General features: G+C 41.1%; 2 pseudogenes; one reads left to right on the top strand and one right to left on the bottom strand.

Moving 5' to 3' along the window:
• Positions 1 to 342: 342 nt before the first annotated feature.
• On the top strand, positions 343 to 27,239 carry LOC117976779 (protein MIX23-like; annotated as a pseudogene).
• LOC117976840 (phosphomannomutase 2-like) lies at positions 370 to 1,107 on the bottom strand (annotated as a pseudogene).

Below are 27,239 nucleotides of genomic sequence, written 5' to 3'. Positions count from 1 at the left end.
TCTTTCCGTATCACCCTGGAGTGATGGGGAAATTTCCCCAAAAACCACGTGTACTGTGACTGTACATATTGGGGTGGGTATATTAGACTAGGGGGCCGCAGATGGGTGGGGAAAATCTTTCATGTGAGGTATTCCTCTAAGCAATTCTTGACAACTCTTTTCTCCTCCCTTCTGGAAGCTTCTGGCACTGGAGGTGGAGGCATGGCATGTCAGGGGTGCAGGTCAAGACCACACATGCTTGGCACAGTACACAGAGCTTGGCTGGGTTGTGGGTGGGTGAGCATATGCGGGAGGGCCCTTGGCTTTGGCCACCGAATGCCCCTTGCTGGCTAGTCCCCCGGGACCACCCCTGCCCCTCCCACTCACATATTAGGCAAACTCTTCACAGATCCTGCGTGTGTCCTCAGGCACCGTCATGGAGTAGCCCACGGTTCTGGAGTCTGTGAAGGTCTCGTGGTCGTTGCCACCTGGTATGATTTTGTCTCCAAAGAAATAAATGGCCTTATAACCGTCATTTTTCACATGTCACAGGCAATACCTCTTGCCCCATCTGTCAGGAAAGACATCAAAGCCGATCTGGCCTCCTATGAAAAACGTGAGGGCTTTTCCTGCAAACTCTTTCCTTGATCTGCTACAGCTTTTTCTCTTATATTTTCTCTTTTATTGAATTCGTAGAACTCAATGCATTCTTCTTGTCTGCAGCTTCTTCCAAATAGGGGACATGTTTAACATCCCATTTCAGAATTCAATGAAAGTACCCCTCTTCTTCAGGAGTTTAATTTTTGCATTGCAGCTCAGACAATAGTTGATTAAATCTTGGATTTGGACCTCACCCAGGTGACTTTGAATATTCCATTTACACGAGCATTTCCCATCTTTGTATGCTACCAAGCCATTTTCTGGAAACGCGTAATCATATTTTTCAACCACAGCATTTCCCAGTTGCTCCTGCGCTTCCTCAAAGTCCAACCTGCCTACCACTCCGATTTTGATCTGCTGCCTCAATTTTTGTAGGAAGTCATCCATTTCTTTGGTAATTTTCTGCTGCAGGGTGGTCAGGGTCCCATCAACGTCCAAAAGGCAGAGCACTGGGCCGGGTGCTGCCATGTCCCCGGTTTCCAACCGCACCTTACAAGACTGGTTGGCACCAGCCCATGGTAATTTCTATCCCATCTTCTGTGTCTATGCATTTGATTATTCTAGGCACTTGATTTTAGTAGAATCCTACAATATTCCTTTTGTGTCTGGCTTATTTCATTTGGCATAATGTTTTCAGTATCCATCCGCATTGTATCATATATCAAAATTGTTTTTTATAGATGGATGATGTACCATTGCATGTATATACCACTTTGTTTTTATACATTCATTTGTTCACTGATAGTTGGATTTTTCCATCTTTTGGCCCTTGTGAATAGTGATGCTATCAACATTAGTGTACAAATATCTGTTTGAGTTCTGTTTGCCATTCTTTTTGGTATATACCTACTACTAGAATTCCTGGGTCCAGTGGTAGCTCTATGTTTAACCTTTGGAGCAACTGCAAACTGTTTTTCACAGTGATTGCAACTTTATACATTTCTACCAGCAATGTATCACAGTTACAATTTCTTGTTTTCCTTTAAACACTTATTTTAAACTATTTTCCTTTAAAAAAATTATCCGGCCGGGCGTGGTGGTTCACGCCTGTGATCCCAGCACTTTGGGAGGCCGAGGCAGGGGGATCACAAGGTCAGGAGATCGAGACCATCCTGGCAAACGCAGTGAAACCCTGTCTCTACTAAAAAATAGAAAAAAAATTAGCCAGGCCTGGTGGCAGGCGCCTGTAGTCCCAGCTACTTGGGAGGCTGAGGCAGGAGAATGGCGTGAACCCAGGAGGCAGAGCTTGCAGTAAGCCGAGATCGTGCCACTGCACTCCAGCCTGGGCGATAAAGCAAGACTCTGTCTCAAAACAAAACAAAAGAAATTATCCTAAGGCCAGGCACAGTGGCTCACACTTGTAATCCCAACACTTTGGGAGGCTGAGGTGGGTGGATCACGACGTCAGGAGTTCAAGACCAGCCTGGCCAAGTTGCTGAAACCCCGTCTCTACTAAATGTACAAAAATTAGCTGGGCGTGGTGGCACGCGCCTGTAATCCCAGCTACTTCAGAGGCTGAGGCAGGAGAATCGCTTAAACCTGGGTGCCAGAGGTTGCAGTGAGCCAAGATCAAGCCACTGCACTCCAGCCTGGGCAACACAGCAAGACTTCGTCTAAAAAAAAAGAAAATTATCCTAGTAGGTGTATATTGGAACCTGTTTGTGCTTTTCACTTGCATTTCCCTAATGACTAATGATGCCAAGCAGCTTTTCCTCTGCTGAGTATACCTCCTTTAGAGACTTATATATTCAGGTACTTTGCCCATTTTTAGAATTGTCTTTTGTCTTTTGTTTGTTGTTGTTGTAGATTTTTAGGAGTTTTAGAATATATTCTAATTTTTAATTTCTTACAAGATGTATAATTTGCAAATATTTCTCCCTTTGTTTAGAACTTTAGATGTACAAACTTCCTTAATTTGTATAAAATTGATTTTTTTCTATTTATTATACTTTAAGTTCTGGGATAAAAATTGATTTTTTTAAGCATTGCCTTATTTTTAGTGTCATATTCATTAAAAGGTTGCTAAATTCACTGCTATGAAACCTTATCCCAATATTTTCTTCTGAGAGTTTTATAATTTTAGCTCTTATATTTAGGTCTCTGACACATTTTGAGTTAATTTTTATATGGTGTAAAGTAAGCATTCAGTTCGTTTATCTGAATGGGAATGTGCAGTTTTACCAACATCATTTGCTGAAGAGGCTTCCCATTTTCCATTGTATATTTATGGCACTTTGTTGAAGATCACTTGGCTATATATGTATGCATTTAATTCTGGGCTCTCTATCAGTCCCAGTGGTCCTTATGGGTGCCCTAATTCTAGGACCATACTTTTTGAGTATATGTAACTGTATTGTACATTTCAATCTCATAAATGTGTGTCCTCCAACACAATTCTTTTACAATGTTATTATTGAATATTTGAGACCCCTGGAAAATTCATTCGAAATTGAGGGTTTTCTTATCCATTTTTGCAAACATGGTTGTCAGCAGTTTGACAGGGGTTGTGGTGCATCTGAACATCACTTTGTATAGTATTGCACTTGAATAATGTTTAGTCTTCCTGTCCATGAATACAGGATGCCTTTCTACTTATTTATATCCTCTTTACTTTATTTCAGCAATGTTTTGTTCTTATTGAGGTATAAGTATTTTGCTTCCTTGGTTAGCTATCTTACTAAGTATGTAATCATTTTACATCTTATTATAAATGGAATTACATATGCAATTTTCTTATTGGACTGTTCATTGTTGGTGTATATTAACACAGCTGCCATTTGAGTGTCAACCTTATACTCTGCAACTTTGAACTTGTTAACATTAATAGCATTCTTATAGATTACTTCATATTTTCTATATATAAAAAGGTAGAGAAGTTATTGGCTTCATATCTATTTTCTCAAGATATGAAATGTATATTGCTACTGTACAGTTAAATTCATACTCCCTACTGAATGATGTCCTTCCAAATGGCCTAGTTAGATTGTTCAAAAAATAATTTGTCTTCTTATTCCACAATTTATAGTTTTAGTTCTTTCTTCAAGATGATGTCTTTGTTTTTTTCCTTTTAGTAATACATAGTATTTCTTATTCTGTTCTGCACACCAAGGCTCCCTGTTAGCTAGTAACTGGAAGAATATGGCAATGTCTATTTTGTTTTTGCTTTAACATCATTAATTGCCTTTTAAATTACTAATATCAGAAATTTACAGTGAATCTGGAGTGGAGGAAATGTGCAGGGAAGCATTTCACAAATGAAGGAAGCCTGACCTTCCTTGTAACATGGCTTCCTTCTTTTCCTGAGACGGAAGCCTGACCTTCCTTGTAACATGGCTTCCTTCTTTTCCTGAGACGGAAGCCTGACCTTCCTTGTAACATGGCTTCCTTCTTTTCCTGAGACGGAAATGTGTACTGAGCTCATGACGTGTGAGAGCCTGTTGCTTTTGCTTCTCCTCATATCATGAGTTTTCCCAAATATCTAATGATAATGTCTGTGTCTAGGTCCATTTATCTACCACAACATGATTCCTAAACATATTTTTGTGTATTACCCAGAATTCTCTACTTACAGACATATCAATAATATACTTTCACCCAACCCATTGCCCTCCTCAGAGGTAAGAGATGCCCAAAATGGTTCTCCTGTCGCTTCATCCTGAGCACTGTTCAAAGGCTGGGCTGTGCTCATCTCTGTAGCTGGGCAGTGGGCTCAGGCAGAGCCACTTACATTTGGGAGGAATAAGTCATAAGAGATAATTGTGTATCATGAGTTTAGAGCACCAAGATGATATAGCAGGTCACTCTCCTCTCCAGGTAAACTGGTGTTCATCCCATTAGACCAGGTATCTGTGGATTTTTTGTCAGGTTACTGGTTCATTTTGTAGACAGCACTCACTTTAAAAAAAATTTTTTTGGAAGTAGCCACTGCATGGAATCAGGATGTCACCAAAAGCATTTTTGACACCTAGAGCTATCTGATTCCTTCAAAACCAAGTTTGGGCTAAGCTGAAGTGGTTATTTTTGGACAAAACAGGCCTGTGTTATGGAATCAGCCCTGACTTGGAAGCTTATCTCCTGGGTTTGAAAGCAGCTCTGAATCTTGCTAAGTTGTGAGACCTCAGGCAAGTCAGTTCACCTCTAATTGACCTTGCTGACCATACACAACACACACTTTACTTTTAGTACCCCATTCAACCCTCACTACAAACCTCACCTGAGTTGTGGTAGTTTACTGTCCAGACTCCTTAGATGGAGAAACTGAGGTGCTAAATGAATGTGCGCAAACTTGCAGGATCCTCAGTGAAGGAGACAAGATGTGAACCTAGACATGTGGCCCCAAGGCTGAAGCAGTGAGTCGCTGAACTGCAGTTATCATGCCGAGAAGGGTGGCTTTCAACCCTGCCATGAGTTATAAGCATAGGTGGCTCCCTCACTCATGTGTGTCCTAGATTTCTGTGAGTCTGCAGACATCCCAGGCACTGGCTGTGATTACAGGGTGGCCACAGTAATCACATAGCTTAGGGCAGACATCAGTGAATGTAACTGTATCACTGGGCATAGCCATTGGTGTGGGCAGTACAGAGAGGGCCCAGATACTTCTCATGCCATGGCCAGGTCACAAGTTCTGTCACTGGGAAGCAGCACTGAGAGACTTTCATGAACTTCTTTCAGTGCTGAGGACACTCCTCAGCAGTTGGCCCCAAACAGGTAAGATTGAAGAAATATTTTTGTAACAGTAGAGTGTATTATCACCAAAAGACATAGGAGTGATCAAATCCTGCAAGCTACACATAAGGCACAATGACAAATAAGGCAGCAAAGGGCCATTTGGTGATTAGTTCACCAAACTTGTTGCAACTGTTTGTACTGCAGAGTTAAAACATACCAGTATTCAACCCACATCTCCTCTCCTGAAATAAACTGTCCAACATCAGCTGGCCAGAACAAGCACAGATATTCTTCAAACTCAACTAATATGCATACATGACAAAGAAAAGGCGGTCTGGATGAAAAAATAGTGGGTTATTAATAATGGTTATTTTAAAGGATATAATTTCAGTGTTTCTAATTCTGTCATTGGTTATAACAAAGGATTAGTGAATAAATACAATAGACTGTTTTGCCTGGAATTTAATCCAATCTGTCTATTAAACTTTGCTTTTATTCAAGTGCAAAATCCTAAAACACATAATAACTGCAGTGACAGCCAATGTGGATCCATTGACATAAAAATGGTCTTGGGACATAAATCTTACAAGCTAATATTGTTTTACGGGGTTTAGAAAACCATTTAGCTGGGTTTCAAAACCAGCAGTGTGAGTAATGGGATTCTCATCAGATTACAGCATGTACTTCAGTACTGTTTGTAGACTGACTTATTCTTGTTGCGTTAGGTTGCCATTAGCAAAATGCCAGGGACTCAGTTTCTCACTCCTTTCATGCTCCTCTTTCTTGCCTGTCTTTTCATGAGGAAAAATTTTCTAGCGCAGTCCAAGCTGTGCTTTTAACCAAACACATCCACACACACTGTCCTATTGTCTACATTCAGCAGAGCTCCCTGGATAAATCATGAACAGAAGCATCTATGACCGACTGTTGCTCTGTGTCCTTCTAGCCTCTCAGTAGTTTCCAGCTCATGAGGGCAGAGGAGATGAAGAGAGGCCGATCGACGTGAGGGTGAGGTTGCCTTGCTTTCCCTAAAATAGACATGTTCCTTTCTTGGTTGCTTTTTCAATTAACTTTACATGTGAAAAAAATAACAATGTGCATTATAGACATTAAATACTGTTTTCTGGGGTGGTGGAAGGAGATATTCTTAGCAACTGATATGTAATCCAAAATGACATTTACATATGATGGCCTCAGGTTATAGACTGTATCCCTGGGGTCCTTGTTCTTGGAAGCAATGTCTTCTTGGATTAAGCATTTTGCACTTGCCGACCTAAATGGACCTAAGAGATACACCTTCTAGGAAAAGCTCATGTCTTTTCCAGTGTGCATCCTACCCTTGTTTTGGGGGCCTTGGAGTTGACTACAGTTTCTGATCCAGTTTTTAATGCTCTTTGAGAGAAACAGAGCCAGGTGCAAACAATCCACAGCTCAATGTGCCCCTCATATAGCTTTGTTTCTGTATTGCAGGTCGTGCAGGTGGCCCCTCTGAGGTGTGACTCCAATAAGTACTCTGGAATTACTTGCTGAGAAAGAAAAGTCTGGATGTCAAGAAAGGTGTGACATCCTTGCTGGCTTCAATGTGAAGAGCCACCCTGATTCTGGGATTCTGATAGGAATAAGGGTAGTGGACTTTTTTTTTTAAGTTCTCCAAGCAAAAATTATGACCAAATGTCTCCATCTGATGAACCAGCTGCACTCCTATGGGGGTGCTGGGCTGTGCGCTTGCCTGGTGTCTTATGAGTCTGAATCGTGTGATATGATTGTGTGTGTTTTAGTATAGGGGAGGCTGTGTGTTTTCTCAGGAGAGATTTTCCATTTACACAGCACAATTGCCAGTCTCCACTTCTAAAAAGTAAAATCCACCCCTGTTCTACTCTCTCCATACATGACTCATTCACCCGTGCCAGAGCCACCTTTTATTACCCTCACTGCTCAGGTGGAGAATCTGAAGGGCCAATGGGAGTGGCCCCAGCTTTTGAGCTCCTGAATGAAAAAGTCAAAACATGAGCTCAGGTGTGTGGCCTAATGCTGACAGTCACCTGCTGACATGCACTTGTGCGTCAGTCACAGGGTGTTCATCACCATGCAGGGAGTCCAGCATTCATGTACAAGCCCTAAAGCACTGAGCCTGAGAGATCCCAGACTCTGCCCATCACCATAAAGTGACCTCCATGGTCACATAACCCAGAGCAGTTATAGGCACATCTTCCTACAGACCAGCATAGTCCTCAGTGTCAAAAGCACAAAGATCCCTGGATGTTTTGGGTCAGCTCACAGGTTCTAAGACGTGGGGGACCACATAGAACAGTTCTGAAGTTATTTTGCTCAGCAGCTGGCCAAAGCTTATAAGGATCAGTGATATATTTCAGTAGATTTAGTAATGTTCACAAGCCCTAAAATGCTCAAATCCTGCCAGCTAAAAATGGTGAAGAGAGACAGATAAGAACACTGCACCACTCAGTGTGGTTTCCGTTGCCTCGTGGCAACTCTGTTATACATCTGGATTAAGGACCCTCAACCTCAACCTAACCTTTCCTCCATGAGGAACCGTCTCACTGTTAACTGACTAGTGTAGCCTGCCTGGCCATTAGCCTACATGAAATAAAGTTTTGCTTTAAAACAAGTGTAAATCTCATACAGCAGATAAGTGCAGTAGCAGCAGCATCTTGCAAGTTGTAAAGAAGACAGCGGCGATGTAGCTGGACTTGAAGCCAGACAGGAGGAATTAGGGAACTCTGTCACTGAATTACAGCACGCAGAGTTGAAAACCATTTGTAGACAATTTCGTGTTACAGTAGGTAGCCTTTAGCTAGTAAGCAAAGGTCTCTATTATTTCTTTCCTGTTCATCTTCATTGTTGTCCTTCTTCCAAAACGGCAAACAGCCAAAGCAGAAGGCAATTTCAGTATTAATCTAACTAAGGTTTTGTGTAGTTTACTATCATCCAGGTAAGCAAATATAACTGCCTGCCTGCGTGCCTGCCTGTCCCCAATCCCTGCTCTGTGTTTTCATTTAATAAATATTTTGGTGTTCTACTTACCATGTGCTAGATTTTCTGGAAACCACAAAGAAAATGAGGTAGAGTCTTTATATTGACAGCTGATAAGTTAGATTTAACATAACTGACAAAAATTAAAAATTGCAACTTTTATAAAAATACCTTATATATGTCTGAATACATACTGAATGTAAGGCAGTTGACAAAAATAATTACTCCTGCACTCATGGGCAGTTTCTCATGAACTTGTCAATTTCTATTTTTTCTACTTCCTCATTTCAGTAGATGATGCATATCTGAACCTGGAAACCGCTTCCCACTGTAGAGCGTGTCTGAGTCATGTCCCTTAGCTTCAGCAGAGCAGATCCAGCAGGCTCTGAGCTTGGCCTCTTTGCCTGAAGCGAGACCTCTAGGTAATGTCTCCAGGGAGGGTGGCACAAAGGATCCTGGATCTCCTGATCACAGCAGCCCGAGAGTGCCGTGCGTGCACCATGGCTCAAGAAGAAGACTTAAAAAGGGGAAAGTATGACTATTTCTAATCTGTAGTATTTCAGTATTTTTAATGTTTTGGTTATCTGTATGAAAAAGAATTTGCAATAAATAGAATAATTTGCCTAAAATTGAATCTATTTCACCAAAAAAATTGGCTTTTAATCAAGTGATAAATCCTGTAAAATAGATAATAGATGCAGTACCAACATAGTTTGATTCTAGTACACTGAGATAATCTTGAATACGTTAAGAAAGCCTTGTTTGTGTAGAAGAGTTTCAAATCATGTGAGTGATGAAGGGACCCTTCTGTTGAACCTTGGTGTGCATTTTAGGTCCATTTTGGGTTTACTCCTTTGTGCTGCTTCATGATGCCTTAGGACAAGGACAAGGCCTAGGCCTCCTTGTCTCAGTTCCCTCCTGCTCTCTCTGTTGCCCTCCTCCTTCCACCTGGAGCATGGCCCAGCATCAGGTTGGCACATGCTGTGATCAGCTACCTCCATGCACCACACCAAGCAAAGCTCTCTGGGTGACACAGTTGCCACCACCAGGGCACTGACCTTTACTCTGTGTTCTCCTAGCTCCTCCTGAGGGTGCTGTAGGAGACATCTGCAAAAAAGAAGATGCTGGCAATGTAAGACACTTTTCTTGGTGTTAAACAGAAATGTTACTTTCCTGGCTGCTTTCCTTTCCAGTCAAATATACACATGGGAATCTGACAGTGTGCATTATCTATGATGTCCACAGTTCCCTTGCTGGGTGGTACTGGTTGGCAGCCTCTCACCAACCCACACCTGGCATACTGGGGCCTTGTAGATGGCAGCATTCCCTATCCACTGCAATGCGGAGGCCTTTCCCTTAGCTGCAGTTTTCCCCATGGATTAAGAGTTGTGAAAGTGGCTGGGTCTGGTGGCTCACACCTGTATTCCCAGCACTTTGGGAGGCCAAGACAGGCGGATCACCTGAGGTCAGGAGTTCAAAACTAGCCTGACAAACATGATGAAGCCCCATCTCTACTAAAAATACAAAAGTTAGCTGGGCTTGGTGGCATGTGCCTGTAATCCAGATACTTGGGAGGCTGAAGAAGGAGAATCGCTTGAATCCGGGAGGCGGAGGTTTCAGTGAGCCGAGATCAAGCCACTGCACTCCAGCCTGGACAGCGAGACTCCTTCAAAAAAAAAAAAAGAAAAATAAAAAAGAGTTGTGAAACTGCCCATCTAAATAAATCTTAAAGGTAAATTCTTTTGGAAAAGTTCTTGTCTTTTCTGTAGGTGTACTTTGTGCTAGTTTTGGGGGACTTTGACCTTTGACTCTAACACTATACTTACAATTTTCTAAAGTTGCCAAGAGAATAACAGATATGTGTGACATGCGTGGCATCATCTAATCCTCCTAATGTGTTCTATAATTGCAGATGCCATCAACCTCAGAGGGGAGTATTTACCTTGAAATGGCTCACTTCCTGAGGAACAAACTTGCTGGATCTAGTGTACGGAAACCTGATTCTGGGTTCCTTTCGGAAGGAGCATTATGGGCCTGGTGAGAGCAAATGACTTTCAAGTAGAAAGCTATGGCCAGAGAGGCTGCAGGAATATCTGGGAACCCAGAGGAAAGACCAGGGAATCCTGTGTGAGGCAGTGGGGCTTCAGCGGGAGTAGGAGTGGGTAGCCTCTCTCAAATGACTTCTCCTGTTGTTTGTGTTTCTCCAGTGTGGGTGCTGGAGAGCATAACTGATGAGGAGGACTCTCCAGGTAGGGAACTGCTTTCCAGGTGGGACTCAGTGGGCAAGGGTTCCCAGGGGCCTTCAGGGTATTCCTGCTGCTTGGGAGGCTGAGGGAGGGGGCATAGAATCAAAAAGAAAAAGGAAATATGTGTAAAGTTTGGTTTGGTCTTTTCCAAGTTTATTGGCGTAGTGGTGAGAACTGTCTCTATGGGCTATGAGGGTGCCGTGTTGTTTAAAGATGATCTTTCCCAAAACACCTTTTCTGCCTCTGCATCTGCCAAACGTCACAGCTTCTGCGTTGGATTAGTCAGCACTCCTTGATATTGTCCAAAAGAGGTTTAGGGTTCCCTCAACCTGCGGTGGAGGGAAGGTGAGGGCCACGCCTCTCACAGGCACATGCTTGAACCTGGAGACAAAGTACTCCTAGGGTTTGCCCAGGGCTGTAGGAAACCTTGATGATCATCCTCTGAATTTTTAGGACTTTTAAAAGCACATTCATGTTTCTGTCCTTGCTGTTGACTCCTGGTTCGCCCAGGAGATCCTGGTTCACCCAGGGATCGCCCAGGGTGGATGACAGAGGGAATATTCACTCTGGGTTCACTGCTGGAGCTCCAGTGCCCTGGGAGGGGAGAGGAGAAGCCTGACCTTGAGCACAGCTCCAGCCTCCACTCCCCACTCCTATCGCAGGCTCTGGGCTGTGGTTTCATTTTCCCCAGTTCTCTAACTACTCAGGAAGCCCAGAGTTTCTCCCTAAAGAAAAATGGCCCTGCACTCTTTCCTCTCCTCCAAAATTAGGCTTCAGTAGTTGTCCTCTAAGTTGATATTTAGAACTTAAAATCTAGACTTCTTGGATCACCAAGAAATATGCAGGAAGTTCCACGTGATCTCATGTGTGATAGCACGTAATTTAGTGCTACAGGTGACAGTTTTATTTTTGGAGGAGTCTTATTTTACATAGGGAAATAGAAAACTAAGTGGCCTCCCTTGAGGCAGCCCAAGGTCTCCACTGGACCCAGAACTCTGAGTTCTGATGCTGCCTATCATTTGCTTTTCCTCATGAGCTCCTGGACCACTTCATATCACCAGCACCCTCTACCCAAGGTCCTGGAGCCAACACTGGAGTAAAAGAGCACAAGAGAGCTCCTTAGAGGTGGAAGGTAAGACAGCCCTGCTTTCTCCCTGAGATTTTTCTGCAAAAAGTGCAGATAAAAGTGAATTGGAACCCCTCAATGGGGTTCCATTGGAATTATCTACAGAGTTTTAGAGTGGGGAAGGATAGCAGAGAACATTTAATTCAACCTTTTCTCTTCCCAGATACAATAATTGGGGTTATACCTTTAACCCCAATTAAAAAATAGTAGTTTCTTCATCATTACAGATATCCCTGTTTTTTTGTTTTTTGTTTGTTTGTTTGTTTTTTGTCTTTTGTTTTTGACGGAGTCTCGCTCTGTCACCCAGGCTGGAGTGCAGTGGCGGGATCTCGGCTCACTGCAACTTCCACCTCCCAGGTTCAAGCGATTCCCCTGCCTCAGCCTCCCGAGTAGCTGGGACTACAGGCACATGCCACCATGCCTGGCTAATTTTTTATATTTTAGTAGAAATGGGGTTTCAACATGTTGGCCAGGATGGTCTTGATCTCCTGACCTCGAGATCCGCCCACCTCAGCCACCCAAAGTGCTGGGATTACAGGTGTGAGCCACTGCACCTGGCCCCTTACTGTCTCTTATTTCTTCCTCTCCTTATGCTCTCTGCCCTAAATGGGGTCCTCAGGACCGTCCATCAGTGTCTTCATAGAGAATGGAATTTGTACCTTCTCTGTGGGATAACGCATTGCCTCTACACAGTTCATGCATATTCTATGAAAGCAGTATCCAGCCATTAACACATTACTACAGTGTTTACCAATGGCATTCAGTAAGAGTTTGGACATGATGGACAAGGACAGACTCAGAAGGGACTAATTTCAAGAGGGTACTTTGTCAGGTCAGGCCAAGGGTCCCTGAGGGCAGTGGGGTGAAAGGCAGCAGCCAAAAAGGATGTTTGACATTTTCTCATTTTCCGTTCACAATTTTCAAATAGACCTATGTTGTCACAGGAATTTGTAAAACATCTCAAAATTAAATTTTAACACACGTATAGAAAGCAGGGAAAACACGAATGTACAGCTCAGTGATTCCTCACAAAATGAGCACCCATGCACCCCTAGTCAGGTCAGTGTTCCAGACCCACTAGCCACCTTTGGGTCCCTTCTGAAGGTGACTGCTCTGACTTCTAATGGCCTGTTTAGACTTCTCCAGGTTTGGATAATTATGCATAGAAGAAGTCAATATGTATTGCTTGGTGTCTGGCTTCTTTGCTCACGTTGTTTTAGAGATTCAGTCATGTAGTTAAGCATAACCATAGCCCTTTCGTTTCCTCACCGTATAGTATTCCATTGCAGTCACATATTGTAATTTATCCACTACTATTGATGGATATGAGGATTTTTTTATAATTTTGGCTCTCACAAATAATGCTGCTTTGAGCATTTTTGTCAATGTTTTTGAATAATGCAGGCACCCATTTCTGTTGAGAAGATTGTGAGAAGGGTGCATATCTTTTATTTTCATTAATAACACCAAACTTTTTCCTAAATGGTTACATTAAATTATGCTCCTTTAACAGCCTACAAGAGTAGCCATTTCTCCAAATCCTTGTCAAGTTTTAGTTTTATCTCTCATTAAGAGTTGAATTACTCGGGTTAGTCTTTCATTTGAATAGCCTTTTATTTTTAAAATGTAACAAAGAAAAGAAACTTCATCTTATTCTAATCATGTTAAGCACACCATCAGGCATCTCGAACAGATAAGTGGTGGTAGCTTACTTTTTCCTGAGCAATGCACACATTTTCCATTTACAAACATTAATATGACCGGGCACAGTGGCTCATGCCTGTAATCCCAGCACTTTGGGAGGCTGACGCAGGCAGATCACTTGAGGCCAGGAGTTTGAGACCAGCCTGGTCAACATGGCAAAACCCCATCTGTATGAAAAATATAAAAACTAGGTCCAGTATGGCGGCACCCAGTGGCGGTGTGAACTGTGAGGACTTCGCCGAATTCCAGGAATTACTCAAGGTGATGAGGCCTATTGATGACAGAATAGTACATGAATTAAACACTATGGTTCCAACAGCTTCCTTTGCAGGGAAAATTGATGCCAGCCAAACCTGTAAACAACTTTATGAGTCTTTGATGGCAGCTCATGCCAGTAGAGACAGAGTCCAAAAAAATTGTATAGCCCAGACTTCAGCAGTAGTAAAAAACCTCTGAGAAGAGAGAGAAAAAAATTTGGACGATTTAACGTTATTAAAGCAACTTAGAAAAGAGCAGACAAAGTTGAAATGGATGCAGTCAGAACTGAATGTTGAAGAAGTGGTAAATGACAGGAGCTGGAAGGTGTTTAATGAATGCTGCTGAATTCATTTCAAGCCTCCAAAGAATGAATAAAGAGAGATTCTTTTTTTTTTTTTTTTTTAAGGACTGGGTCATCTCATAAGAGCTAAGCATGACAGATATCAACAGGACAGGCTTCCTAGGATGATTTCTCAGCCAACAGTCCAAGACCTTTTGTTGATTTCAGCCCCACTTAGCCAAGACCTCAAGTATAAATTCTGATAATTATGGAGAAATCAACTGCTATTTTATACTGATTCTGTTAAAAAAAAAAAGTTTTGTAACTATTAAAATAATTTTCTGAAAAAAAAAGAAAAATATAAAAATTAGCTGGATGTGGGGGCACATGCCTGTGGTTCCAGCTACCAGGGGGCTGAGGCATGAGAATTCTTGAACCCAGGAGGCAGAGGTTGCAGTGAGCCGAGATCATGCCACTGCACTCCAGTCTGGGTGACAGAGCAAGATTCTGTCTCTTAAAAAAAATTAATATATCAATCATTTTGAATTGTAATCTTTCTGTAATGCTTCCTTTTAACATTTACAAACAGAGGAAACTAAACTATTGAAATTTTGTGAAGTAGTAAAATTAAGATTTCAGCTGTGCCCCTTATCCTGCAATACTCATTTGTCAGTGCCTTTAGGACTCATGTCACATGGATTAAACTCAGAGTGAAACACAAAGCCAAAATTATGGCCAGGGGGTTGTTGACTCACATGACCTCTTCAGGAGGCAGTTTGGTTCTGCCAAGGTTAAAGATAGTGTAACTTTCTAGCCATCCTACTTCCAGGAATGCTTCACCAGATACAATCATGCATGAGTGCCAGGAGCGACGCAGAAAAAGCTGTTAACTGCAGCATGGTTTCAATAGCAAGATTACTTTATAACTCTTAAATAATGAAATGGATTTACATTTGAAATGCAGAATGGTAGCTAAGATGCATTGACCAGTGATATATGCAGAGCTACAGAAGACTTTGTATAAATATAATCATGCAGAAGCATGCGTTCCTGGTGCTTGTTTGTATTTGCAGATACAGTGCAGAGATGATGTGCAAACAAAAATGCTGACTTGGTGTTTGGGAGTTCAGAGTGGAAGGGAAACTTCCTTTCAAACCCTTTCAGATATTTAGAATAATTTCTAACCATAAATATGTAATGCATTTAGAAATCTAGGTTAATAAGAAAAGCTTACAGTTCCTGTTCTTGTCCTGGGCACATGTCTGGTGGACATGGGGCTGTCATAGTAAGTGATGTGTGCAAACTGAGAAAAATCCAAGAATGGGAGTCTGCTTTTTTCATCAAATGATTCTTAAGAGAAGTAGTGTGGTGGTTATTGCTCATTGATATATTACAAATATGTACTAGATAATAATTTCTGACATTTGAACTGTATTTACATATGTTGAATTGAAATACCTAGATAAAAATTGAAATACGTAGATAAAATATTGTGACTAATGTAGGCAAACAATAGCTTTTTTGGCATTTTACAAACTGATCATCGTTCCTCATGGCACAGGTTCATGTGATATCAAGTAGCTTGCTTTGTTTGGGAAAGGCAATGATGACTGCAAGAATCACTACAAAAAATAAAGCACAATGGAGATTTCAATTGTGTTCTGTTCAATATTTGAATATTTAATTGCATTCCCAGGTTATTTCTCATCCTAATAGTTCTCACCCACGGGTCCCATTAGTACAGGTATCTCCGAGTGCTCCACTCTTCCATTACATTGAGTCAATTGCTCATGACCTTGGGCCTCCAATTGGGGCTATTTTCCTGCTATCCATCTCCTGGTCTATATGTAAAAGAGCCAATGAACAGATAAGTGAATACTGAAAAACATTTTTCCTGCTGGAGTGAGAAATAAATGGTTTCTTTCAATAGGGTAGTAAAATGTATCTTTCCCAACCTATTTATATGACTCAAAGCCCAGATGTGGTTAGCCTTAATTCCTGATTGTCATCTATGTGTGTAAATACATAGAACATACATATTCTAGTCTCTATTTCTTATGAAATGTTTTTGTCTCCCATGGCACAGTGCAGAAGAACACAGGTGTTTGTGTCAGACAGCCAGGGTCCAATCCTGCTTCTGCTGTCATGCAATGTAGGTAATATCTGGCCTGCATTTGGTTTATATGTAGGAACTCTGTCTTGGTTTAATGATTTTTAAATGCTACTAAATTCAGCTTCAGAGGAAGCTGTTTAGATTTGTAGAAAATGGAAACTTTAAAAAATTTTCTTCCCAGAAGCCAAGAACACTTGACTCATGTCAAGTCTACCTATTTATCCACCTGTCCATCTGTCTGTCCATCCACCCATCATCCAACCATGGAACTCGGTGCCAACTCCTGAGGTGGTAATGCATTACAGACTCTCCTGTTCTTTCTAGTCACATATTAAAGTGTTCGTAAGTTGACCTTGATTGTGATAAGCATCAAGCCCACTTTCTCCAGCACTGTGGATTGCTATCCCCCAACACCCCCTCCAGCTCAATCAGGCAGGCGGGCTCCTGCACTTCATAACAAGCTTACTAGAATATTTCCACTACCTACACAAGAGGGAAAAAAAGTTGTCTATTCTTTAATATTTTGTTTTAGCATGACATCTTTCATGAAAATTTCTCCAGTAGCCACTCCCAGAGCTTGTTTTTCCCCTAATATTTTAAAACCACTGAAAAGGTTTCACTATATGCCATGTCATCTGGCACAATACATTGATTGCCTTGTTTCATTTGGTTTGGTTTTGGTTCTTCAAATTGACTTAAGGATTGGTACTTTCTACTCTGTTTATTGCATCTGTGCTCCTGAGGAAGATTAGCCTCTGGTTTTCCTCTAGGTCTGCTTTAGTGATGAGAAATCTGACACTCTAGAGGTGAAACACTCACCTAAGAGGACCAGGGAGTTAAGTCCCTGTTTTATACCAAAGCCCATTGTTTTCCAGCAGCCATGACATCATTTCTTACTGTATTGGTAAACACTTGGTAGAGACACTCACCTTTAAAATCTCCTGTGGTTGGTGGTTTCATGAGTATGTTGTGTGTTCCTGGCAAGGTATTGTACAGCACTGCCTATGAGGCATGGAGGAGTCTCACATGAAGGCCGCCTGCATCCTGGGGGAGTTCCTGAAGCTGCTGCCCATGTTTCTCACAGGGAGGCCAGGGAAGATCAGCCCCATTCTGTACACAGGCAAGCCATGAACTGAGGACATCCCTTTCAGGGTATGAATTCTGAGGAATGTTTCTAAGGTGTAGAGAAACATGAAAAACTAGAAATCCATTATGTCTGGAGGTAAAAACAGAAGACCAGAGGGACAGAAGAGCTTGTGCAGTGGTCAGAGGCAGAGATATTTGGTGTGTTTGCTGCTCTGCTCACCTCGCTCTTCAACCTCCCTGCTGGATTTTTGAAGTCATTTGGGTCTGGGTGTCCCATTTTGGTGAGTGGCTTGGACTGGAGGAAGTCCATAGAGTATGGAGAGGGTACTGGAGGCTGAGGTAGAATGAGGTAAATGGGAATTGGATAAGATGCACTGGCTGCATTTGGTGACATTTCTGCCTGAGTAGGTATTCAAATATGCACTGCCACTTCTTGGTCCCCCTGAGACAGCTGGAGAACTGAACTGACTTTCACTGCTCTGTAATCAGATTGTTTGTAGTAGTTTAATTTACTCATCAGGTGACAATAATTATTGAAAATATTCCTAAAATGAACTTTCTGCCATTATTATGAATAGTGAAGAAAATTGAAGCTTTCTTGGGAGATCAACAAAATGCTGACTTGGTTTCTATGTATGCCTCATGGGTCATAGCACCCAGCCACTAGCCAGTGCTTGCACCCTTTGCTGGCCCCAGGACTAGGAGGTCAGGGTAGCCTCTCTGATGAGCCTCTGACCTCCAGCCTCAGTAGTGGCAGCACCCCTTCTCCATGGACTTCCACACCAAGGTCCAGAAGCAGGTGTCAGAGAGAGAGAGAGAGACCGAGCTCCTCCTCACAGGGGGTTGCCGAGGGCCCCCTGGGCTCTGCCTAGAATGCTCTTGGAGAAGTGCAGATGGAGAAGCGGATTAGAGGCTCCAGTGGTTGGTTCCAGTGAAACTAATCAGAGTGCTAGAGTGCTAGAGACAGGAGAAGACATTTAGGTTAATATTATCTCTTTCCACATACAAAAACTAAGGCCCTATTTTTAAATGAAATTGTTTTTCTTCCTTTTAAGTGTCTCTAATTGTACCTGACTTTTGCTGACACTCCCGACGTTCAACCATATATTCACAAAACTTCATTCATGTTTTTCATGAGGGATGCATTTCTCACCTGCTCCGACAGGTGAATGCACCATCCAGATGTCCCTATATACATCACATGAAGGAGGTAACAGATGAGTCATCCACACACTAACACAGATGAGTTTATCAAACGCAGCCGTTAAGGATGGGCCCATGTTACCAAGGGACAGAGTGGGGGAAGATGCTCATTCCAAGAGGCTGCTGCAAGAGTTCAGTCAACCCAGGACACCTAGAGCCATCTGGGCCTGAAGCCAGGGGCTGGCAAGTGACAGAATGGACCACAGAGTCTTCTCTTTCTCCTTCTACATTTTCAATAGACCATATACTGTCATAGTATTTTGTGAAACATTTAAAAATCTAAAGTACAACCTACATACAGAAAACACATGAAACCTAAATACACAGCTCTGTAACTTATCACAAAGTGAGCACCCATGGAACTACAAGTCAGGTCAAAAACTAGAAGTTACCTGCACCCCAAAACTGTCCTTGTATCTCCTCCTTTCCAAAGCTAGCCACTACAACTTTGTGTGCTAGAGTTCGCTCTCTTTTAGTTTGTGCTTATTATAAATAGAATAACTCAGGATGTGTGTTCCTGATGGATGTGTGGCGGCTGATGACAGAACTACAAGGAGAGCAGTGCCATGCACTAAACCCTGATCTTGTTCTGGGCATTGGGCTAAAGCTTTCCGTGGCTCATTCCATTTAGTGGCTGGAAGTTGCAGAGGTTTCAGAAGCTCATCCAAGATTCTGGAGCCCCCATCTCCAGCCCTAATGCTGTCCGCCTTTTCACCCAGCCACCACCTGTTTCAGGAGAACACACAGAAGTGATGACCTTTTCTGGACAGGCAAGTAAATCCTGCTGTTTTTATTATTCATGGAAAAAACACTGGCTCATGGGAGGTGGGAAGGTGACAAACTCATTCTCCCTGGACCCCAGGAACCACAGATAGGATTATACAGACTACCAGTATTTTATTCCGTTAGTTCTACCTACATGAATCCTGTAGTATTGAAATGCGTTAGGTTAGCATTTTTGGCCGATGTACTTTACATTCTGGGTTAGAGGTTTTTAAGATTCACCTGTGTAAGCTGACTTAGTTTTCTGTAAGTTTGTGAAAAAGTACAAAAATGGTGATCTCTTTTATCATACAAATAATGTCTTTTTAATAGAATGTTTTTTCTAATTAATGTATTAATGTACTTTTCATTCAACACATTCGCTTACATTTGAACTATTTTATGAATGAATGTTTAATTGCATAGGTGAAGATTACTAGTCACAGGCATTTTACTAACTGATTCTCATTAGGCATAGGTTCATGTGATTTCAAGGAGCTATGTTTTGTTTGGTAAAAGTAATAAAATAGAACAAGAATGAATGCAAGCACTGAAGCACGATGGAGGCGCCTATCATGACTTGTCTATGATTTACATCACTCGTTGTCTTTCCAGGTTGCTTATCATCCTGATAATTGTCATCAGCATTGTTTGGGTCCTTCTAGCACAGTTTCACAAAATGGGCAACTCTTCCATTAGGTAGAAATAATTCCATTTGAGCCTTTAATTGCATCTGTCTTCCAGCTTCTTCTTTTGGAAGAGTTAATTAAAGGGTAGATACATTAGAAATTTTTTTTCCATGTTAGAATGAGCAAACCACAGTGTTCATTTCACTGGAGTAGCAGAATGCTTCCTTTTGACCTCCCAAGCTCATCTCAATTTCACTGCAGTAGCCCCATTTCCTAATGCTTACCAAAGTGTGTAAATACAGAGGGCGTTCCTGTAGTCAGGTGTTTCTATTTCTTATGATCTGTGACATTTATACATAGCACAGTGCTCAGCAGCACAGATTTGGGAGTCAGGATGCTTGGATCCAGTCCTTACTCTGATACTGAATAGAATTGTGATCTTGAGCAAATCCCTTGAATCTATGTAAAAGTATTATAATTCTACCTTATTTTTGAGGTTCCTGAGACGATTAAAGTTTTTTTTTTAATGAAGCCCTGGAGCACTAGATGTACCCTTATCATTATTATTATTATTTTCAGGTGTTGGTCAGGTTCAGAGACATTAATATCTCTTTGTCTTTATCTTGATCTCTCAAAATCATCTGCTTGCCTTTATGCAATACTGTTTTTCTTAAATGTAATTCCTTGCACAGGAAGACTGGGGATTACCACCAAATTTTGAAAGTAAATAAAAGCTCTTAATTATCAAAAATTTTAATGGAACTATCAAAACCACCTAATATCAACTTTGTGAATTGTATAAGTCAGTTCTGTTTATTCTACAAAGTGAATATTTTTGAATCTATGTATAATTAATTATATTAATTACATTTTTCAAGGAAACCCACCATTTTGGATCATGGAGTGCAGGATTTATGAGTCTCCTGGAGGCTGGAGAATCAAAGTACAAAGCCGTGTTCCAGCTCTGGAGTGCAACAGCCCACTACTAAATACACATGTATTTGCAGCCTTTTTGGCTCAAGGCTAGATGCTTGTCAGTCCTTAGGTTGAGAAAGCAGGCATGGTGACAATTATGACCTCTCCTATTTCCTCAAATCTCTGATTCGTTCTTGCTTCTAATGCAGGATACCCTCTGAGGTCAAATCACTGGGCTTGTGGCCATGAGACCACAGACTTTACCTGGCTTCCAGTGACTGTCGGAGATGACCTGTGGAGTGCACCGCCTGTACTTGGACATCACTGTCTTTTCGGATCCATACCCGTCATCCTTGGAATTTCCCCTGTATCCAAACCTGTTCCTGATACAGGTGTGAGTAATGAGTAAGGAATTTATGGTTTTATTTAAAGATAGGAGCTTTGCTTTTTAAAACTGCTGCTCATGTACAGGTCCCAGGCCAGTGGAATCATGGCAACACAGATTCCCAGAGCTAGAAGGAACTTGTGGTATCATTCAGTCATCCAATCAAATAATATTTGCACCTAATCTGTACAAGGAACCAGTGACATAAGGAATAAAGGATTAGAAAATGGGCTCCACATAAAATTTTTTTAAAGGAAAACCTCACAATGCAATTGAGAGGAATATTTGCACCGTTCTTTTTGGATATCAGGAAGTAAATAGTGTTCCCCATGAGAATGGGAAAGACTTCACAGCGGAGCTGTCATCTGGGCTGGACCTGTTTGTGGGTGAGTAGCATTTCACACACAGCATGTACCAGCACAGAGATAAAAAAAAAAGTTTATGGAAACTGTGAGCAGAAAGAAGCAAAATAAAACACTGAGGTGTGCTTTTGTCTTTCAGGCTGTCACAGATGTTTAATACAGGTTAGCATCCCAAATCCAAAAATCTGAAATCCAAAATGCTCCAAAACCCAAAACATTTTCAACTTCTAAATGATACCCAAAGGAAGTGCTCGCTGGAGCATTTCAGATTTCAAATTTTTGGATTTGGAATTCTCAATCAGTAAGCATATATAATGTAAACATTCTGAAATCTGCAAAAACCCAAATCGGAATCACTTCTGGTCCCAATCATTTCAGATAAGGGATACTCAGCTCTCATGTGTAACATTCAGTGTTGGTGAGGATGGGGGGTAACACCCACTCTCTGTAACTGCTAGAAGCATATGAATTTGTATGATTTGTAAGAGGGCAATTTGGGAGGACCTATCTGTTTTAAAATTCTCCTAACCCATGGATCTCATCCCATTTCTAGAGTCTTTTATGTAAAATATTTCTACCATTAGGAGAAATATATGCAAGGGGACTTTCTATGTAGCAATGTTTTAATAAAATAGAAAATTGGGACAAACCAAATTTCCATCACAAAGGAAATAGATACACAAATAATAATACACTGAATATTATGCAGGTTTTAAACATCAGAAAAGGGCTCAGCTTCTGATCTCCAATGATGGTATTGAAGTGGGTCACAGCTGGTTTACATTTGGTTTTCATGTGGGAACTCTGGGTGTCTGCCTTAGTTTAATGATTTTATATGTCACTAAATTCAGCTAATGAAAAGCTATTCCATGCATGGCAAAACGGAACTTGAAAACAGTTTCTTGTCAACAATCGAGTGGACCTGTTTTATGTACAACCCACGCCTTCATCTGCCTGCCCCTCAGTCTGTCTGTCCTCACAGTCCTCATTCATTAGTGGAACTGAGTGCCCACTGTTGGGTTGACGATCAATTCCATAACCTCCCTGTTCCTAGTCACACATTAATTCTTCAGTACATCCCTTTGGATCACTTGGGATTAAACCTCCATCTCCAATTTCTTCCCCAGACGTATTTCTCACTCTTCTCCCAGCACACCCTTCAGCCCATCCATGCAGGTTTCTTTGCTTTTCCCACTTTACACCAAACTCTCTGGTTTGTTGTTGTTGTTGTTGTTGTTGTTGTTGTTGTTGTTGTTGAGACAGAGTCTCGCTCTGTCACCCAGGCTGGAGTGCAGTGGCGCGATCTCGGCTCACTGCAAGCTCCACCTCCTGGGTTGACACCATTCTCCTGCCTCAGCCTCCCCAGTAGCTGGGACTACAGGCGCCTGCCACCACGCCCGGCTAATTTTGTTTTGTATTTTTAGTAGAGACGGGGTTTCACCGCCTTGGCCAGGATGGTCTCAATCTTCTGACCTCGTGATCTGCCCATCTCGGCCTCCCAAAGTGCTAGGATTACAGGCGTGAGCCACCGCGCCCGGCCCAAACTCCCTGTTTTTACTCCAACTTTTACCTCCTCTTCAAGACAAAACAAGCAAACAAAACTGTAACAGTATTTTTAAACTTAGCTGTAATCTTTCTTCCTTCATGAACATTTCTCCAAAAGCCACTCCCATGGCTCTGTGTGTTCCAAATATTTTTAAATATTAGGTATAAGGTTGAGCGTTTCAGGATATGCTGTTTTGAGCTGTACACTAACTGTATTGTTTGTATTGATTCTTCACATTTGAGGCATGGTCATTGCCTCCCACTCCTTTGGAGAGTTGATGTCAGTGCTCCTGAATAAGATTGGTGCACAGTTTTTCTTTTTATACTTAATTTTTTGGTTTGGTATTAAAATTACAGTGTTTTCATCAAGTTAATTGTAACTAGCCCCTTTCATCAATTTCATGGAAATATTTCAATCAGATTTGAATGCCAACTCCATTGTAATTTTGGTATTTAGCCACTAATACTATTAGGGGTGTGTGGGGGGTGGGGGGCAGGAGGTGGAGGTGGGGTAAAGAAATGGAGAGAAAGACGGAGATGGGGAAAGATACTTCTTAACTACTAATTAAATTTATATAATGGCTACTGAAGTATTTAGGATTTTTATTTCTTCATGAATTCATTTTAGAAAATTATACCTTCTAAGATTTTATCTATTTTGTACACATTTTAAATGTCTCAGCATAAATTTCCTCATAATATCAACTGTCTGTTTTGTAATCTCTGCTACCTCTATAATTATGTCTTTTTATTAAGTTCTGATATGAATTTTTGTGATTTCTCTTTTTTTCTTGATAATACACTTTCCTCAAAAACAGCTGTTGGCTCTGTTACCCCTTCCCGCTATTGTCCTTATTTTCTCTTTCATTAATTTCTCTTCTCATCTGTTATCCTTCCATTACATTATTTGGATTTCTCCTGATGTTATTTTTTTCTAACTTAAGTTGTATACTTAATTTTTACCTTTCTTTCCTATTTATTTTTGAGACAGAGTCAGGCTTTGTTGTCCAGGCTGGAGTGCAGTGGCAGGATCTCGAGTCACTGCACCCTTTGCCTCCCAGGTTCAAGTGATTCTCCTGCCTCAGCCTCCCGAGTAGCTGGGACTACAGGCATGCACCACTACATCTGGCTAATTTTTGTACTTTTAGTAAAGACATAGAGACGGGGTTTCACTATGTGGGGCAGGCTGGTCTCAAACTCCTGACCTCAAGTGATCCTCCCACCTTGGCCTCCAAAAGTGTCAAGTTCCTAATTTCAATAACGAATCTCATAGATTGCTCTCACATAATGCTCTTTGCTGCATCTCCCAATTTTCAATTTGTGTAATTTTTATTATTTATTAGTAAGTGTTATCTAATTTCATTGTGATTCTTACAGAGATTTGAGTTTAGAACTATGCTCTACATTTTCTCATATTGCAGCCAATGCTCCTGTGCATGAGTCTTCATATTTTGCAAGTCTACTTTGGGATAGATTTTGAGATGTTGGACGATGGGTCAAAGTGTTAGTGCTTATGCAGCTTTGCTAGATGTTGCCAAACTCCTCTCCACAGGTGCTGAGTCAGCTTTCTTCACAACAATGTGGGCACAGCCACACTAACGTAGTTACATGTGAAACTTCTAAAATTTTGTCTTGAAGTGGTTTCTCAGTGTAGTTTTAATGTGAACTTTTTCACATTTTGAATGAGATTAAAAGCCATTTGTTCTTTTGTTTTCCTTTGAACTGTTTGTTCATGTCTCTGACATGCTTACATGGGCTTGTTGGTAGTCTTTTCTTCCCTATTTGTAGAGACTTGTTATATATTAAGGGTATTAACACCTTTGTGTTATGCCAGGCCTGTTTTGTTTTTTTGTTTTGTTTTTCCTGTATACCATGTATCTTTTGCACTTTATTGAACTTTAGGTCATACAAAATTTTTCTATTTTGATATAATAAAATTTAATTATAATTTAATGATATTCTCAGGGTTTCTTCACCGCTTTCAAGGGGGTGTTCACTTTCTTCAGTAACGTGTGCTGCTTTGACAGGGAACAGCCAGCGTCAGCTGAAATCGGAATTCTCTGTCTCATGTTTTAGAAGAATTGATCTTTCTTTATTTCAGATAACCCTAAGGAATATCTTGGATGTCTTCACGGGGCTTATGACTTATTCTGAGGTTTGCAAAATAGAGGCCCCCAGCTGAGCAAAGACAGGGCTGCAGCGCCGAGGGAACAGCTGCCGGACCCACCGGAGAGGCCTCCTGGAGCACGCCGGGACCCCCTCCACCCCCTGGCTTTGGCTGCATCCATGGCTAGTTTGCCTGAACTATATCTGAGCCACTGAGAGTATTTATTAAGCAGAGAATAATTTTGAGTTTCACTTTTATAGCTTTTGTTTCAAAAGTTGTTTTGGATAATTTAATGAAATGACTGTAAACCAGAATTCCCCTTTTCATTATTTCTTTGTGTCGATATAAAAAGAGTTGATGATTTTAAAAGCCAGTGAGATGTCCCTGTCTGTGGATGTCAGCGGGAGCGTGGAGTCTGACGCCTTTCTCTGGTGGCTGTCCAGGAAGATTGCCCCAGCTTGCACTCCCTTTTGGCGGGTTCCAGAACCTTCCATTTGAAAGGAGCATCTCTCCCCACTCTGCCCCACCCAGCACCAGCTCTTCTGGAACCCACTGACTTCCTAAACACTTTCTTCCTGCTTCACCTCATTGAATTCAAGACTTGAGAAAACAGCCAAAAACTCTAGAGGTGGGGGTGGGTTCGATCTGGAAATCCCTGCTGTAATCTTTTTAAGGGAATCCACTGGAAATTATTAATTTATGTTTTAAATAAAACCATTCCTTACTTAACAGAATATTAAGCCACTCATTTTTTAACAGAACTTTCGAGATATAATTAAAATGCCATAAATTTCACCCCCACACAGTGTACAATTCCAAGGTTTCCAATATAGTCACAGAGGTCTCTGCAACAATTACCACAATTTTAGACATGGAGACCACTTGTTGGCAGCCCTACCTGTATCTATGTGTATGTATATAATTTTAATATTGGATTAGATGTTATAGTATTTAATATTGTACTGTTACCTAGTTGTGTCTTTATATTGCTGTTTTTTATTCAGGTGAATAATAATTATCTCCATATAGTCATACATTTATATAGGGTTAAAACATACCTTTTTACAATTCAATAAATTAAATTGGCCAGGCGTGGTAGCTCACGCCTGTAATCCCAGCACTTTGGGAGGCCGAGGGGGGCGGATCACCTGAGGTTGGGGGTTCGAGACCAGCCTGACCAACATGGAGAAACCCTGTCTGTACTAAAAATACAAAAAATTAGCCGGGTGTGGTGGCTCATGCCTGTAATCCCAGCTACTTGGGAGGCTGAGGCAGGAGAATCACTAGAACCCAGGAGGCAGACGTTGCAGTGAGCCGGGATCGCACCATTGCACTCCAGCCTGGGCAACAAGAGCAAAACTCCATCTCAAGAAAAAAAAAAAAAAAAGAAAGTAAATTGTTTTTAATTACTCACATAAGAAACACATGTGTTATTGTTATAAAAATTCACGTAGTGCTTAGGTCTACAGAATAAATGTATCCCCGCCACCTCCCAGCCCACCCCCTCGTCTGCATTCACCTACACACAGTTAAACATGCACATATGTTTCCGTGACACGATCTTGCTTTGCATATTGTTCACTGATTGGCTTTTCCATATAAGATTTAATTTGGTGATTATTGCTTATCAGTACCTACAGGTCTCTCTCATTATTATTTATAATTATATCATTATTCCATAGGGTATTTTACCATAATTTGGTCACTTTTTCACTGAGGAATTTTTATGTCAATTTCAGTTATTTGTTATTGTTACCAACGCTGTACTGGGCATCCCTGTATATCCACCTTTTTGTTGCATTAGTTAAGTGGTTTTTTCCTTTTATGATTGATTTCTAAAAATAAAATACTGCAGCAAATGTTAATGTTTAATATTTTCATAAAATTAAAAATCTGTGTTCCAAAAAGAAATCAATGGTTTATACTTCTACCATCAGTGTATGAGAATTCCTATTTCCCCACACCCTTAATTACACAGGAAATTATCAATGTTTGCCAATTTTATGATTTTAAAATATTTTTACTTTTAATTTGGATTTCTCCACTTATTAGGGAGATTGTGCATATTTGTGTATGTGTGTTGGCCGTTTGTATTTCTCCCTGTGATTTTCATAATGATACGTTTTCCTAGTTTTCTAATTCACTTAGTGATATTCTTTATATGTTCTGCACATTTATTATTTCCATATAATTACTGAGTTTTTTTTCTTCAGGTCTGTG

This window comes from Pan paniscus, chromosome 17 (assembly GCF_029289425.2).
Source record: "Pan paniscus chromosome 17, NHGRI_mPanPan1-v2.0_pri, whole genome shotgun sequence".
In the NCBI taxonomy this organism is placed as follows: domain Eukaryota; kingdom Metazoa; phylum Chordata; class Mammalia; order Primates; family Hominidae; genus Pan; species Pan paniscus.
Note: the sequence above shows the minus strand (reverse complement) of the source record. Positions and strands in the feature narration are given on the sequence as shown.